The sequence below is a fragment of the Rhinatrema bivittatum genome, chromosome 4 (assembly GCF_901001135.1).
Source record: "Rhinatrema bivittatum chromosome 4, aRhiBiv1.1, whole genome shotgun sequence".
Taxonomy (NCBI): domain Eukaryota; kingdom Metazoa; phylum Chordata; class Amphibia; order Gymnophiona; family Rhinatrematidae; genus Rhinatrema; species Rhinatrema bivittatum.
Window position 1 is genome coordinate 430,279,502 of NC_042618.1, and position 15,204 is coordinate 430,294,705.

The 15,204-nt window shown below is 43.8% G+C and overlaps 1 protein-coding gene across 3 annotated transcripts in view; it reads right to left on the reverse strand.

Annotated features, from left to right (window-relative positions):
* The window catches only part of GRM7 (glutamate metabotropic receptor 7), an 827,253-nt gene that overhangs the window by 601,052 nt on the left and 210,997 nt on the right, over nt 1–15,204 (reverse strand). The window lies entirely within an intron of this gene.

Consider the following 15,204-nt stretch of genomic DNA (forward strand, 5'->3'; position numbering starts at 1 on the left):
TCAAAGGTGTAAACTTAGAAGATACTTTGATTATGGTTTTGCTGTACCATCAATAAAACACTTATTCTGATTCATAACCTACTATGAAAATAAAGTTGGAATGAAATATTATGTGATCGATATTCATACATTATTTCTCTATATTTATTGTTAATTATATTCACATGTATATAATTTGTTTTCCAACAGATAACAGCTTTAATAGGCATGAGAGAGAAGTTTCAAGCTTTTGGCTTCCTGGAAGGCATGGGGTAACTGCACAGAGAAGTAGTTGCAATCCTAAAGGGGAGACAAAAGGATTGAGGGTTGGGTTCCATGTGGGAATTTGATCTATTTTGGGCAGACGTGTAGAAGATCGCTGCTAGGCAGTCTACATGGGCCTTTATGGTCTTTATCTGCTGTAATTTATTATGTTACTATGAGAGCCTGCCATAACTGTGTTTATGAAACCACAAGGTAAAGAAACTCATTACCTGAAGAGTGATCAAAGATGAACATGAGAAACAAACTCCAAGGATGAATGTTGCCTGCCTTTGACCTGTACCTAAGGTGGTTTGTAATGACACACCAAGGGGCCCTTGTACTAAACTGCACCAAAATCAGTCAGCCTCAAAATGACTCAGCCTCATTATCCCATGGTACCATCCAGCCAATTTAGGTCTATATGCTAAGAAATCCCATGTGGTGTTCAACTTTGCTAGGGCAAAGTCATAACAGCAACTGGACCAAGTAAAAGCAGCAAGCTAACCAAAGATGTACCACCCTTAAGACAAGAATAAAACTCTGGCCATCAAACCCACTTATATACAGTACTGCTAGAAGATTGGGGACAGATATTGAGGGGAAAGGAGGAGGAAAGGTGGAAAAAGCAGATGAGAAAGATGGAAGAGAAGAAAAGAAAAGAGGAGCTGGGGAGAGGGAAGAGATATTGGGAAGGGAGGGAGCCCTTCATCATCTTGAACTACTGGATATGCAAGAAACATCACAGGCAGCAAGCATACGTAATCCAAGCTGGGGAGAGGGAAGAGATATTGGGAAGGGAGGGAGCCCTTCATCATCTTGAACTACTGGATATGCAAGAAACATCACAGGCAGCAAGCATACGTAATCCAAGCTGGGAAGAGGGAAGAGATATTGGGAAGGGAGGGAGCCCTTCATCATCTTGAACTACTGGATATGCAAGAAACATCACAGGCAGCAAGCATACGTAATCCATAAAAGTATTGAATCTTGTCACTTTAAAAGTGAAACAATCTTGTAAATACGATGCGTCTATTGGCTCCTTACGCTACACATCCGGATTACAGTCTCCACTTGTACAAGATTATGTTTCACTTTTAAAGTGACAAGATTAAATACTTTTGCGGATTACGTATGCACAAACACAATTGACATACAAGCCTTCGGCTTGTTCAGCCACCCTGAGTCCATAAATTTATATCTAAGTCCCTGAGGCAGCCGTTGTGAGAACGGCGAAACTCGGCCAGAGTCGGGCTGTATTATTTTAGATACGTCTCCACTTCAATAAAGAAACTGAAAAAGACTGAGGCATCTATTCCTTTTGTTTTTCCTGAAGTATCACTCGCCACACCTCGGGGAATAATCCAGCAAGAGGGAGGTCCATTACTGCAAAGGATAAATTGGGAAGGGAGATAACCATGGCTGTCACTTGTCGTGGTTGTCCAAGCACACTGCAAACCAATGCAAGAAGAGGTGCAGGGCCTGCACACACAGTCTAAGATACCAGCTCCTCTTGCCATGCTCTATCCTGATCTGCGCCATGGAGGAAAGCCTGAAAAAGACTGCCTTCGATTTGGAAGAGGTCCAAAACATGGTAGAAAGGTCCTGGGTTTAGAAACACAGTTTCAGCACAGGCTATGCAGCCTCTGCAGTGGTGCTTGCTGAGATCTGTCCTCCTCTTCCCTTGTTTACCTGGGGTCCTTCCTCCTTTCTGTCTCCCACTTCTCCTCTTTCACATTCTTTCCTTTTATCTCACTATTCCCCTCTTTCTCACACTCCTTCCTTTCTTTTCCTCTGCTGCTGGAGCCATGTTATTGAAAGAAATCAGATTTGTTATTTTAAATCTGTTGCAGTTCTAGGTGGCAATTTTTTCCCCCATCTTAAATAACCTGTAGTAAATGATACACCACTTACAGCACTTTAGTACATATGGTGTAAATGTCCAAACAGCTCATTATCCTTCATTTGCAAACTCATTACCATACTGGCATATGCAGCTGCGATAATGCTATTTACTGTAGACTAAGAGATACAGTACCAGCTTAGTATATAGGCCTAGGGTGAACTGTTTGACCTGTAATAGCTGGTGCCCCACTTTCCTGCATGGCCCACTTTGTGCTCTAGGATCACTGTCTAATAGCCCTAAATAAGCAGGACAGAAGCACCCTGTCCTGGAAAGATCTAAGCTATCCTCTGACAGGAGAGCTAAGAAAGTACTGAAAATGGAGCTAAAATTGGTTTGTATAGCTCTGTTACTATAATGGCAGTACACATGGATTTCAGCCAGAGGAAAGAACATCGCTCATTTGGGCTGCAGTGAATAACAACAAGAAAACAAAATCTTTGTCCTATTGTATTTCACTCCTTAATTTGTTTTTGTTTTTCCCAGGATACAAAATGGAAGCTGTGCTAGGTGGACTAAGGCCAAATCTTTACATGTCTGAATAAAGAAACATTTTATATTAGAAATGCCTTGTTTCCTCAAACTTGACTTGACGGAAGGCAGCAAATTACAAATTGTGTTCCCTAGTAAAAAGAGTGTTCATACTGTAATACAGTTTGACTAAATGGAACTTGAATTTTGAAAGGAAGAACCCTTCTTCCTATATCTGCTTTCTATTGCTCTGGAGCAATATTACATGTGAATCTGGACTGTAAGACACATTTTTAGCCTTTCAAAAAATAAAATACCTTGTTTGGAATTATCGTTCCTTTGCCTGTGCCTGTGCCTGTGTCTGAACTGAGTAGCCGATCTAGCTCCTACATTTAGAACTGTTCCATTCACAGAGCGGCTGGTCATAGAGTTACTTCAGAAGGTCCAGTACAGCATCTGCTCAAACACTTAAAACCCCAGTAGCCTAGGCAGAGTTTGGAATCTCCCTACCCAACAAAGAGTTAAAAAGGAAAATAATGCATGTGGAATGAAGAGAGCAACAAGTATACTGGTCTCACAAAACATCTACCTTTATTTGAGTTGCTAAACAGTCAGTTAAATCTTCTTTTTCCCAACTTCCAAATATTAAAGAACACAGTTCTTGAATGCCAAATAACATATATATTATGATATGTACAGTGTTGGTATACTGATACATTTCATGTGTTTCTGTATTGTGTGGATATAGAATAAAGATTATTAAAAAAAAAAAAAGAATGAAGAAACAGTTCAACACCCATTGTGACAAGGCACCAAGAATAGCTGTACAGACAGCAGCCTGGATCAGCTATTATGAGTCTCTGGAAGCCCAGTAATTAGACGAAGACAAGTGAAGTTGAAGTAGAAGTTGTGGCTACTAGTATATAGTAGGGAATAATAGCAGATGGGAAATAGAGGTGAAAGAGTGATGTTTCTAGGAGCTTGTTGAGGATTCAGGATTACCATTAGCTTGCAAGAGCCTTTTTCCAACTTAAAGTACCTCCAGGAAGTAAACAGTCCCACATTGCTTTGAGTCAAGGGTCCAATAGGAAGAAGAGAGAAAACACAAAGCAGAGCAAAACAGGAACAGATCCAATAGGAAGATCAGAAACATTCAAACAATAACCAAGCAGGAAAAAGAGCTCTACAACCTGCAGAGTCTCTAAGGTAAGCAGTATCTTAAGCTGACACAGAGTGGCAATGTAACAAAGAAACATATGCATACATTGCGGAGGCAGAACAACAAGTGAAACGTGCCCCTGAATATATGTGGTAAGTGAAGAGAAATAAACTAAAGGAGAGAAGCTGAGGAATGCTGGGACTCCTTCCAGGGCCATGCAGAACAAGAGGGTCTAAACATAGTAGCATAGTTAATGACGAAAAAGACCAAAATGGTCCAGCCAGTCTGTCCAGCTAGTTGTACTTCCATGCAGAAATGTTAACCTTTGATGTAAAAAAGGTTACCTCATTTCTTTATTTCCATTTTCTGGTCACTAGGGACATTCTGTGTTTATCTCACACTCTTTTGCATTCTATTACCATTCTCTTCTTCGCCACCTCTTCTGGGAAAACGTGCCATGCATCCACCACCATTTCCGTTAAGAAATATTTCTTGACATTATTCCTGAATCTTCCTCCTTGAAGTTTCATATCATGAGTTCTAATTTTACAACTCCCTTTCTCTGTGTATGGCTAGCCAACCTACAGGTAGACTAGCCATGCACAGAAAAACGCTGAGTAATTCTGGGTCTCTTTCCGGGTTCCTGCAAAGCAGGAGTGACCTACAGGTGGGTCAGCCATGTCATAGAGAAGCTATGGGATGCTGGGACATCTTCCATGTCACGTAGAACAGGATGGACCTGCAGGTGGATCAGCCATGTCATAGAGAAGCTATGGGATGCTGGGATATCTTCCATGTTATGTAGAACAGGATGGACCTGCAGGTGGATCAGCCATGTCATAGAGAAGCTATGGGATGCTGGGACATCTTCCATGTCATGTAGAACAGGATGGACCTGCAGGTGGATCAGCCATGCATGGAGAGAAGCTGAGGGACACCCAAAGAGTGGCAGAGCCATTCAGTCTTTGCACTGGGCCTTTCTTCCATTGTCTTACCAGGGCACATCTCTTCTGTACATAAATCCATAGAGGTGCAGTTGCTTAGCAGCTTGGCAGAGTGAGGAGATAGAAAAGGAAATGCAAAAGGAAATACAAAAGGAAAAGATGAGAGGTGTTATGGCGGCTTCCAACTGAGGAGTGAGCAGGAACAAGAGAAACAGCTGTAGGACGGCAGCCAGATAGGAGCAGCATTCAGCTCATGGTAATTTTATTTCTTTATTTAGTTATTATTAGTACGGTGAGGTACAGGATACATAAGGTGGGAACTGAAGTACAGTCACATAAGTAAATATTGAGGTACAGTAACAAATTTAATAATTTGGGGAAGGGGGTAAACACACCTTCTTTATCGCCAGATGGACAGGTCAAATAATGAGTTATTTCTTGCTAAAAAAAAAAAAAAAAAAGCTCTCATTTCAGTTACATTAAACAACGACTCCTATTGTTTGGATTCTGTCCCTCCACAAAAATTATTCATGGAGAGCAAAGTGCGTTAATGCCAGGGACAGGCCTCTCACATTTTCCTATTATCTTCTACGAATTTCCCTAAAGACAACTGTCAAATGTTGACTGTTTTGTTCCAGGGCCAGTGTCCAATACTTTTTTAGCTTACTCTGATAACTTCCAGTCCCTGCTGCAAATCATATACTAGGGTCTTATAGTCTGAAGTATCCGGTATCCTGGGCAGCGACAGATAACAAGGGCTGAGGTGAAACTACTGTTAAATTTTTGGACTAGGACTTGGTATTGCATTAAATGAAAAGAGACGAAAATATGTTAACAAAGCAGTTACGTCTGTCACTGGGAAGTCTTAGCAGGACAGTAGTCAATAGTCTGAATTGCTGACCTCCAATTAGAGGATGACATGTTCTAGCTTTTGAGAGGAACAGAGCAGGATGGTACATGTCAGGATATAAGAAACTGCTCCTGATTCCAATCGTCCAATTAGGGCCAGAAGAAAACAATTGACACTTTTGAACAAAAGATTTTGGTAGTCACTTTTTCATTGCTTTAAGGAAATTTTTTTTTCAATTTCCCTTTAATCTAGTCATTGTCTATGTAACCCTCCAGTCTAATTAACGTTTGCATTAAGTGGTAACTGTGTAACTAGGCCACCAACAATGGTCTTCAGGTTCTGCATCAGTAGGTGCAGGCCATCAATTTGATGTTTTCACTGAGATAATATGGAAGTACAGATAACCGAGTGGATCATCTGTCTTGTCGACGTTACCCAGCACGAGGAAATGCTGGACATAGATTTCTGATTTTATGGCAGTCATATTTTCCCTGGACAGTAGCAATCTGCAGTTCCTTAGTGAAGTCCACGGAAAATATACAGAAGCTGCGGCAGAAAAGAAAGTGAATAGATGAGAAGATGGTGTTTAAACCACAAAAAGGCATTTGGCCAGCAGGTGCTGCTTCCTTCCCAGTATTCTAACAGCCCTTGCTGCCACGGCTGCCGTCGATCTTCAGATATTACTTCACACTTTCATGCAATCGTCAACGATTGCATGAAACTCAGGAGCTCAGGACTCGGGAGCTTATTGTCAGTCCTATAAGTCTTTTGAGAGGTAACACAGGTGTTGGATCAGGGAGGTTCACCGAATGTGGCCCTATCTGAACTTCAGTAACAACACTACTGAGGAACTTGAGGGAAAAGTATGCTTGATGGCAGAAGATACACAAATCTGTAACAGAGTAGACGCACCAGAAGGGGTGAAAAAATATGAAAGGGGAATCTGAAAAAACTGGGTCAAGTGTTGAAAAATGGGCTTCAATGCCAAAAAAAGGATAAAATCGGACATTTGGGACTCAAAAGTGACATATCAAAGGATAAGAACAGAAAATAGTCAAACAACTAAAGAGATCTGGGAGTAATTATCATCATCACCATCCTTCATTTATGACACGCTTTTCCATCAAGCAAGTTCCAATTAGATAAATGGAAATCAGGTGTAATGCTTAGAATAAAGAGGACTGAAAGGATGAATATAACAATACTGTTAAGATTTTTACAAACTCCAAAAAAATGAGGATACAATGCGTCCCAGTGGGTCAAGGAGATGGCTAAAGCAGATCAGAGTCAGTGGTTTGTTTGGTAGATCTGGTTGACTGTTGTGTCTTGTTCTGGAAAAGTGGGGGCTTTTCTGTTGGTCCAGACAGGCACAAGCATCAGTGTCTGCACAAAGTTTACAAAGGTTCAGGGCAAAACTGATTGCAGAATGTTAATGGCTATTGGCTGGCACCAAAAATTGCCTGGAACAGCCATATTTTTAAAGGTTTTCTGAATGATAGGAGGACAGAGGCCAGCCAGATGACTTCAAAATAACCCATCAATGGAATAAAGCAACTGGGAAAGTTAACAGCGTGCTCAGTTGTATAAGCAGAGGTATCATTAGCAAGAAACAGTAGGTAATGTTGCCTTTCAGGGTAATTTTCAAATGTAAATGTAACATCCTATCACAGCAATTTTCAAAAGCCCATTTATCCATGTTAAGTGCACTTAATGCAGGTCAAACGTTTGACAATTCAATAGCTTATATTCTAGCAAATTTCCAAAGCTATTTCAAAGAAGTTATCCCCGTAAGTGGCACATACTACTGCAGCAATTTTCAAAAGCTATTTACGCACGTAAAATGCAGTTACACGGATAGATCCTATGAATAATACAGTGGCATAGTGAGGCAATTTTCAAAAGCCCATTTACACGGGTAAAGTGCATTTACACGTGAAAACTCAACTTTAAGGGTGTAAATGCTTTTGAAAATCGGGCCCTTTGCGAAGGTCACTAGTGAGAGCCCACCTCGAGTACTGTGTTAAGTTCTGGAGGCTGCACCTTCGTAAGGACATTGAGAGGACGGAGGCAGTTCAGAGAAGGGCTAATAAAAGGAAGGATCTGGGGCACAAACTCTATAACTCATTGGAGGAAAGTAGGGAAGGGGGGGGAGACATTATAGGAGCATTTGAATATTTGAGATGCTTCAGTAAATCAAAGGAAGAAGAAATTTCCTGTCAAAAAGGAATTTCAAGAAAAGGGGATCATGATACCCACAGTACCTGAATCTAATCGCCTTTGAAGGGCCCAGAAGCGGAATATAAATAAATAAGGGTATGATAGATATGAAGCTGGAGGGAGGAAGGCTCAAAGGAAGCATGAGAAAATACGTTTGCACTGAGAGGGTTGCAGCTGCCTGGAATAGCCGAAACAGTAGAGGTGGCGGAACGGAAACGGATACAGTGCCGAAATTCAAGCGCACTTGGGACAGATAAAGAAGACAGTGGTAGGAAGAGGGTGGAAGTCGCAGTGCTGCAGACAGCCCACCCTTCACACCCTCAAGAGCAAAGGCAAGGGGAGAGGTGAAAGGGGAAAGGGGAAAAAAAAACCCAAGGGCTGAATAAAGACAACAAAACCTGGTGACACTGCAGGCTACAGAGTAGCCGGGTTGGTACCAGCAGCCTACAACTCCCCAGAAACCTACTTGGTCGATGCCAGCAGATTGGTGGTGGTGGTGATGGATAGAGCAGTTGCTGGACAGAATGCCCCCTCCCCATGTGAGCATTGCTTTCAGCACCCTCTTCCCCTTTAAAGCCATTGGGCTTGCATACTCACAGACTGACTCAAAAGGGTGATGTGGCACCTCCCCTACCCCTGTGGTTTGGCTCCCAGGGCTAATGGCCTTCTTGCATACTCCTTGCAATGGCCCTGCTGGTGGTTACTTGTCCAGTAAGGGCACAAAGACGTTGACCGCTAGATGTTCAGACAACAGCCTCATTAGTTTGGGCAATTGTTTAGATTATTACAAAATTGTCTGGTAAAATAATGAGAGTACAGAGCCAGCCTGGTAGCTCACAGGCAGTGCTGGGGTTCATTACCCTGCTTAGGCTTCCCACACCCCATGTTGGCCAGGGCAGAGAGAGATGCTGCAGATGCAGTGTTCCCAGCTGCTGGAGTGGGGGATCCGTAGTCATTGCACAATGGTGACACCCAGTGGCTGGATTTAGAGCCTCTGATTGCAAGGCTTTGGAAGGTGCATGGTCCCTAGCCAAGAATGGTCACTGTAATAACTGGACCAAAGTAGGCTGGAAATAAGGAAAGAATCTATGGGTAGTTTGAAACGAAGGCTTACGGTGCTGGATCCTGTTTTATTTGAGCTAGAAGCGCACAAAGGAGCAAAAAGAAACATTCAGGTTAAACAAAAAAACTGGGGGGGGGGGGGGGGGAGAAGAACCTAGGCGTTTAAGTGTGGGAATATCAGGGCTGGCTTTTCCATTAGGCAGACAAGGAGATCCCCTAGAGTGCAAAATGATGCGGACACATCAGGGGCTTCACTACACAGGATTCTATTGGTCAGTGTCCTGAATCTCAGCCAGAGGAGAACGGCCTTCCGCTTCCTGCATCAGCCTCTCCCCTCCCAGGCAGTGAGCACAGAAAAAGAATGGAGGGAGGGGAGGATTTGCTAGGGACTTCCTGGCGACCCAGACTGGCCACTCTCAGAGACATGAGGCTGACCTCAATGGTCCATTCCTATGACCTCACTTGGCAACTCTTATAGAATGGGTATAACCACCTACTCCATAATTCAGCTCCTTCCTCCTAGTTGTTTCCCCTCCTCCTGCCTTCCTGCTCTGCAGGGAAAGGGGTGGCAGGGGTGAGGCTAGAGTGAAAAGAGCAGAGAGATTCAGGTTACTTTATTGCCTGGATAATGTGTACATGTTGCTAAAGTAATAGTTAAAGTGGTTAAAAGAAAAGAAAAAAAAATACAAAACAATGATAATAACAGTAAGACAAAATTACAGGATACAGACAGGTGTACCTGGGAACTCTCCGGCAGGAAATCTGCATCAATTGCCGGCCTCCAGGGAAACCCTGAAAAGCTCAGGGACTCTCTGTTCACTGCTCCAGTCACTCCCCTTCAATAAAACCAGCAGATAGGGGAAGGGTAAGCCCGGAGTGCACACACACAGACTGCAGGCAAGGTGCGGTGAAACTGCAGCTGTGATTCCAGGACTGAGAACTCAGCTGAGGATAGAGTAAAGGTGCACACAGGACCGAGAGAACCACTAAGCGAACTAGGCCTGGGCCTAAGGCGCTACGAGCGGCGGTGCCAAAGAGGAGTGGAGATTCGGCAATCTCCACTCCTTTTTGCTGGCACAGCGCCGCTACTCGTGGCCCCACATGGCTTGCGCCCCTTAAAGGGGGGTGGCGGCACGACCGGGGGGGAGGTGGCATGACCGGGAGGGGGAGGGCAGAGCGATGAGGGGGTGGCACGAGGCAGAAGGTACCTAGGGTGCCTAATCCTCTTGCACCGGCCCTGGGTGCACAGGTTTGTGAGTTGTGACTTATAGAGGGGGGGGGGGGGATAAGGGGGAGCAAACAGAGTCTTGGGGTCAGGGAGGGAGGAAGGGAAAGAATGCTGGGGTCATCTCTGGAGGAGAGAAAATTGATGGTGGGTGGTGGGGTAAGAGAGAAAGACAGTGTGGATTAGCAGGGAGGGGGTGGAACAGAGAAAGGATGAGGATGAAAGAGGGTAGACTCAGGAGTAATCGCAGGAAATATTTCTTTACAGAGAGGGTAGTGGATGCATGGCACGGCCTCCTAGTGGAGGTGGTGGAGACCATGACAGGGTCTGGATTCAAGAAAGCATGGGCCAAGCACAGGGGATCTCTGAGGGAGTGGTAGGGACTGTAAAACTGAGCAGTTGCATGGATGGTTAGACAAGACAGTCGGTCACATTTCAATGTTTCTATGACACTATGATATGCATTATTCTTCCTCTCACCTCCCCCCTGCTAACAAGCTAATTAACAGTAATCTCTGAGTAACTACAACTCAAAAGTTCCCAGGAATGCAGGAAGGGGAGATTACATTTCCTTGGTCAGAATACATTTCTGGCCTGGTGCAGGTGTCTGACTTCTTGGGGTTTTCCAGTTCATTTTTTGCCTGCATATTTCTGTTTCTGGTTTGTACACGCTTATTCTGTATTTAATCAGGATCTGCGTTCTGCATGTATGACCAAGGTAAGGTGTTCTGCTAGCTTGCAGTTTCTTTATAGGGATCTGTAGCAGTCCAGCTTCTTTTGTCTTTCAATTTGCATCGCCAATAGGAAGTGTGTTGATGTTCTAACACAGAAACATGGAAGCATGATGGTAGAAGAAGACCATTACACATATCTAGTCTGCCCATCTACACCAACTATTCAGTTTACAATTCCTATCACTCCCTCAGAGATCCTGTGAATTCAGATACTGTCCTTGTTTCCACCATCTCTACAGGGAGGTTGTCCCATGCAACCTCTACCCTCTCTGTACAGAAATATTTCCTTGGATTACTCCTGAGTCTACCCCTTTTCACTCTCATCCCATGATCCCTATTTCTAGAGCCTCCTTTCCATTGAAAAAGGCTCACCTCTTGTGCATGGAAACCTTGAAGGTATTTAAATATCTCTATCATATCTCCCCTATCTCGCCTTTCCTTTAGGGTTTACATGTTTAGATCTTTAAGTCTACCCTCATCTGCTTTAGAACAACAACCACTGATTATTTTAGCAGCCACCCTCTAGAACAACTCCATATGGTTTTCATCCTTTTGAAGGTGTGGTCTCCAGAATTGTACACAGTATTCCAAGTGAGGTTTCATCAGGGACCTATACAGAGGCAATACCACCTCCTTTTTTCTGCTGACCATTCTTCTCCCTGTGCAGCCTATTGTGTCCACTGGGAATTTCTAGTTAGCTTCCCTTAAGCAGTGATGCATTATGGCTGCCAACGCTGAGGCTGCACAATAGAAAATAAGGTTTAGGGACATATATCCATATATGGCAGAAACTGCTTAAGGCTAGACATGTGATACAGTGGACTAAAAAGCAAGCAGGCATAAACTGTTAGAAATAAACTAGATCAGATATCACACTGTTTTCAGGTTTTCAGAAAAGCTTGCATGGATATTAAATATCTGGGTGTATGTATCCCCAAAGATGTCAGTGATATATACAAGGCTAACATAGTGCCGGTCGTAGGTAAAATCCAACAGGACCTGGCAGATTGGAATGATCATTTCATATCCTGGGCAGGCAGGATAGCCATCCTGAAGTTGAATATCATGCCTCATTTAATGTACATGTTTCAGCATGTTCCCTGCTATATACCAGATAGGGTTTTTTTCTAATATCAGTAGCATGATTTCCACATTTGTATGGAATAATCAGTGGCCACGCATTAAGTTGTGGACTTTTTGGAGAAACAGGGGGAGGGCAGGAAGGATCTCCCCAACTTGCAGGCCTATTACTGGGCATCCAAATGCAAGGAATTTTGACTTGGTTGCATAGAGATACCTCTAACCCCTGATACTTGTTGGAGATTAAGCTGGCAGAGGGGAAGGATTGAGCCTGTTTGCTATTACATCCTGCTGACTTAGCTTGGGTGTGAAAGATTTGCAGAGTTACTCCTCTGCAGTCTGACATGCAAAACTGCTGGCTTCCAATTGGGTGGGATTGTTGCCCTCTCCCTCCATATGTTTTGTAGGGAGGAGACAAATTGCTGGAGACTGGGCTTGAAGTTTGTGGGTCAGCTTTGGCAGGAGGGAGGTACTGAATACAAATGCTTTTCAGATTTCAGGGAGGAATTCATGATAGAAGAGAACTGTAAAGGTTTGTATGATCAATTGTTGGAGGTGTTCAAGCACCATAGGGAGCAGGGTTGGGTACCACACTGGTGCCTTCTCTGATTAAGCAGGTTTTTCCAAGCGAGGACTTCCCTAGATAGGGTTTATCTCTTTTATTTAAGGCTATTCTGGGCTGTCTGGTTGCTAAGGAGCCCCCCTCTCTCATTTATAAGGCAATGGAAAAGGGATCTTCATCTGGATCTCAACGAGGCACACTGGAAGAGGATATGGTAGAAAGCCCATAAAATCTCAATCTGTAGACATAGAGTTGAATTCATGGTGAAGTTATTACATCGAGCTATCATTATCCCTCTTTTATGCCAGGTTTTCTCCTGGCTCCTCCAGGTTGTGCTGGAGAGAATGTGGTATGGAAGGATCATATATTCAATATTCATGTCTGATGGGAATGTCCCTTGGTGGCCGCTTTCTGGACAGGTATTGGCGGGCTTATATCTAAAATGCTGAGGGTCAGAATTAGGCTAACACCTGGGCTCTACTTGTTGGGGAGATGGGAAGACTTAAGCCTTTGTACTATGAAAAAACTGTTGGCCAATCATTTGGTGCATGCTGGTAGATCTACCATAGCTTTGATATGGAAAACAGCTCCTTCAATTGAAGTATGGTATAAACAAGTCCTGGATATTGCCAACACAGAAAAGCTGACGTACATGCTGAAACATAACCAGGTCATGTATGATAAAAGTTGGGGAAGTCTTTGGGTCCACTGGAGCAGTCAGCCCTGAGACCTAATGCTGGTTCTACATGGGGTTGTATTCTGTTGTATAATGTTTTCTTCCTAAGGGGATCGATACCTGCTTTCTATCTACTGGATGGTTTTTGGCTATGTTTGGGCTCACTGCTGTCTGTGGTATTGTGTGCCTTGTTGGAAAAATACAAAGTTAAAAAAAAAACAGAAAGAAACTAGATATAGCCAGATATAACCAGTATTTTTTAACTCCTAAAAGACCGTTGTATTGCATAAGTAAGGTTTTAGTGCATGATTAATTAATAGTTATTAGCCTGTTGAATAAACATGATTGTGGGTATCATACTGACATTCTGTTTGTTAATTCTCTGAAATTTACTTTGCATGGAGAAGTACAATAAGATATGTAATTTGAATTTTTAACTGCATATGTTAGAATGGCTGCCCTATTTCTTATAAGGTCTCTGTGTACACATAATCAATCAAAGAGGAAGTTCCAAACTGCAGCAGGGTGAGACTCTGTCATTTTTCAGTCTAATAAGGAGTACATGGGACCTTTTGGATTCCCATAATTTCTCGGGATCCGACAAGCCAAGCGTCTTTCTGGCTTTTGCTCCCTTGAGGTTTTGCACACTGGTTCCAATATTTGCAGTGCTGCCTTCTCTTAGGTCAGGTTGTTAATGAAAAGTCACTCTGCTGCCAGTGACAGATTTAGGATTTTGGTGTCCCTAGGCACTGTTGCTGCTGTCACCCCTGTCATTCCCCTCTCCCCACCCAAGGTTGGGCAATGGGGGCAGAAGGTCTATGGCAGAGTCTCCCCTAGTTTTCTGTGGCAGCTGAGGGGTAGATCCTATGGCAAAAAGTTAAAAATTCTGAAGCAAATTGGCAAACATTTCCATCTTTTATATTATATTATGAAAATAAAGTAGTTTTAGACTATATTTATTATTAGCACTGTATAATTTATATCGTTTTTCTTGGAAGGCAGCAAATCTTCAGCTAGCCTGCAGCCCCCAGAATTTTGCTGCCCTAGGCACAGGCCTAATCAGGGCCGGCGGAAGCACTAGGCAAGCTAGGCCTGGGCCTAGGGCGCCATTAGGGGGTGCCACCGCCAATCGTGAGCCAATGAGGCAGGGTGAGGTGGCTGCTTCAAGCACCAGAATTTTCAAGTGGCAAAAAAAGTCCCCGCCTCACCCTGCCTTCCCCCCCCCCCCGTCGCGCCACCCTCCACCCCCCCCCCCCCAAGACTCACAAAAGCCCCAGATGGTCCAATGGGGGGGCTCAGGAGCGATCTGCCACTTCCGGGTCATCGGTTACCACTAACCAAAATGGCTCCGGTGGCCTTTAGCCCTTACCATGTGACAGGGGCTACCGGTTCCATTGGCCGGCCCCTGTCAAATGGTAGGGGCAACGGATGATCGGCGCCATTTTTTAAAATAGTGATGGACCTCCAGGGGTTTTTGTGAGTCTTGGGGGAGTCAGGAGGGTAGAGGGGTTATTTTATTTAAATTTGGGGGGGTGTGGAAGTAGGAGTCGGGCTACAACTGGAGGAGGGGCGGGGGGCTGTTTGTGCGACTGGGGGGAGGGGGGGGCGGCGCAAGGCAGAAGGTGCCTAAGGCGCCTAATCCCCTTGTACCAGCCCTGTGTGTGTGTGTGTGAGACCAATGTCAGGTAATCTACTGATGTATAGTTTCTCCAAACTCCAGCTACCGCTAGTTTTGTTTTCTCAGTTGGTGGATAGCTAATTATAAATTTGAATTTTAAACTTGCCTTTCCAAATAGTGCTCAGGGTGGCTTCCAGCATTTTTATAATTTGGGTACAATAAGTTCCAGGCCCAAACAGTTAACAATAATCTTGCTGCTAATGTGTGCTGGTTTTCAGCGCACATTTCTAATGCCAAGATTATTATATTTTAACTCCCGATACAGCAAGCTAATGATACGCTAATGGATCGGGAGTTAAAAACTGTAAAATGTGCATTCGGTACTGGTCAAACACACATTTTAACTAGGGAAGGGGGTGAAGGCATCCCTGGCAGGCTATCCGGATAAGTGACAGCAGCCACC